At 34.2% G+C, this 2,841-nt stretch overlaps 1 protein-coding gene across 7 annotated transcripts in view; it reads left to right on the top strand.

The window, feature by feature from the left end:
• The first annotated feature begins 560 nt into the window (after positions 1–560).
• The window catches only part of LOC108622639 (uncharacterized), a 9,461-nt gene continuing 7,180 nt past the window's right edge, over positions 561–2,841 (top strand). For 6 of the 7 annotated variants that reach the window (XM_026811648.1, XM_018020665.2, XM_018020664.2 and 3 more), the window contains exon 1: positions 1,390–1,607. The gene's annotated coding sequence lies outside the window, so the exon portion shown is untranslated. Of the gene's footprint in view, positions 580–1,194; positions 1,608–2,841 lie in introns of those variants that run through there. The other variant, XM_026811649.1, reaches the window with a different exon arrangement.

Below are 2,841 nucleotides of genomic sequence, written 5' to 3'. Positions count from 1 at the left end.
TACTCTGACTAACGTATCACCCAGATCTCGTTTCTCGGTAATTTTTGCATTCTCGAAACTAGGAAATATCGTCAGATCGCGAAACGATGTGGTTAACGACTCACTTGTACAGATTTCCCATAAAAATAGAACCCGGGGGATTTACACGCGACATTGGCCTGAATACTTTCTTCGAAATGCATCCGCATAAAAATAACTTCCCTTCCAGTTGTTGCGTTAAAGAACACGAATAAGATATCGATACTTACATTTATTAATTAATACTAAAAAATGTTAGATTACACTGTCCATTTGTATGGTTCGCATTACACTGTTTATATTGCCACGTACATGTATGAATAATAAGTCTAACAAATTGCATACAGCTCATAAATAAATACCGGAAAAGTTGGAGAATCGTGAATGGTATCGCATAATAAAAGACAAGTCATTGCACTGTACTTATAAATTATTAAAACGCAGTATACGAATAACAAGCTACATTTTCAGTTCATCGGGGAATAACAAAAAGGACTTAATAACGTGACCACAAGTACATGATTTCTCGGATTCGAGACAGCTGCCAGGTAGCTAGAACAGGTATCACTTCTTATTCCCCTCGAGATGTTTTTTATACGCAATGGACGAGTACATACATTATTATCCACAAGTTTTACGGTTCTCTCTTCCAACGGAATTAATCCAAAAATATTTAACAAATAGATTGCACATATTGAGTTCATGCATTTCACCTATTCATTAAAATATTTTGGCCTTTTGAACACTTTATTGTCTTCATTTTTTTCTCAATTTTTTTTCTCAATTATTTGAATTATTAAAGTATTAAAACTTTTTAAATGACTTCTCAGATTCAAGATAGCTGCCAGCAGGTAACTGGGACAGCTATCGCTTCTTATTCGCCTCGGGATCTGTTTTATATTCAATGTACATACATATATGTACACTATTATCCACAAGTATTTCCTAAAGTATTACTTTCCAATTTTTAACAAAACGTTTGTCGATGTTCTCTTAATCTAAAAATTAATCTAGAAATATTTAACAAGTGAATTCCATCTATTCATTAGAATACCTTCAACTCTTGAATACTTTATTGTCTTAATCATGTTAATGAGTAAAGTGTCAAATTTTTTAAAACATTGAATGATTTATTAGACTGCTTTTATTGACTAATCGAATACTTATGAACGGTAGTGTACCTGTCAAATACATTCCGAAAACGTTCGAGTTCGGATCAAAAGTGCACGCGCAAAGAGAAGCAGAAAAAGGAGGAAGGCAGAGAAAAACTGACAGAAAATGAGAAAAAGAGGCAAGCTGATCCGAAAGACGAAGAGGAGAATCAGGCGGTGGAACAGAGACCGAAGGAGAAAGAGAGCAGTTTTGCACGCGCTCACATTCAGTCTGCCTGCGGCGTTCGTGCTAGACGTGTTCGGTCGCTGGTTTTTAAACTCTGCTCGAATCTGCGTCTACGCTCCGTTATCATTAATTAAAAAGAGCGATGAACGCGGAGTATGACAGCCGCTACGATTTCCTACACGGTTTTCCTTTGTAAGACACATACAATGGATTTATACTATGAATGAAGTCGCGTAAAAACCAGACGATAGGTAAGAAAACCTTCATTATTGTTTTCATCGGAAGCGAGTCAGGTTTAAAAAGTAAGCGGGGAAGTCCCGCGTAGATTGGACAATTAATCACGGCTGAGAGGGACACGAAATCCCGTTCGATGAATTCATAATTGGATCAATTTAGTAGAATCGAGTCTTCAGAATATTTACAATCTTAGCCGTTGCTAAAAACTGTTCACCGGTTTAAGCAGATGCCGTGATACTATACATATGTTGAGTGACCAAGTCTCGCGTGCGCGAAATCTTAGAAATATCTAATATTATTACACATAATTGGATTCGTCTCCTGTCATAATATCACGGTCAAACGGTTGACAATGGGACTTCCTAGATTTATCATACTACTTCACTTATAGCATTGATAATTCATTTATTTATTACAATGGTACACAGTAAAAATTTCTTGATGTAACAAAACAGTGGTACAAGAAGAAGTCAGATTTGTATTACCACCACAGAAAAATTATTTACATTCAAAAGTCCGAGGGAAGTCGAACGGGAATGATGCGTCCCTTAAGACTTGAATAAATTATGTGTCCCAACAAAAAACTCTTTTCTATCTCATGACTCTTTTAGAGTTTCTCATGGCAGAACCGAATCCGGAATCAAGTTCTTGTAACAAAACGTGATTTTTCAGAAAAAAGAGGTATCACACGGTTCTGTACATTTTTTATCAGAAATGTTTGTAAACTCCAATAATGTATATCAAATTTCTGCTTGATAAAAGGATTTTCATGTAAACATAAAAATGTTACGTGTAACGTCAGTTCTTCTTCATACTTCAACAATTATTTAACACTTTGGTAATTATTTTTAAAAAGTATGAAATCAAAAAGTGGTTTAGACGGACAAAGTGTAAAAACTCTCTCTTCTACATATATGTATGATCAAAAATGAACTTCCCCGCGCTCTTACTATTTTATAATATAAGAAGATGATATAAACAATATTTATGTACTGCCTAATTTTCATATACTAACATATCACACATTCGTGTACTAACTAATATTCATGTATTACCTCACTTTCCCTAGAATCATACATTTGTACAAAAATCACTGTTTTTCAGAAACAGTACATTATTTAGAATGTTTCTGCGATTTGCTTTTAGCATGAGACAATCTATAAAAATCACGGAAATCTTGTATTATAATCTATTATGCAGTATAATAAATAAGCTGCGGACTTTTATGTTAGTAAAATAAAATATTTA

Source organism: Ceratina calcarata, unplaced genomic scaffold (genome assembly GCF_001652005.2).
Source record: "Ceratina calcarata isolate Rehan_Ccalc_2016 unplaced genomic scaffold, ASM165200v1 scaffold232.2, whole genome shotgun sequence".
In the NCBI taxonomy this organism is placed as follows: Eukaryota; Metazoa; Arthropoda; class Insecta; order Hymenoptera; family Apidae; genus Ceratina; species Ceratina calcarata.
This window is presented reverse-complemented; position numbering and strand designations above follow the sequence as displayed.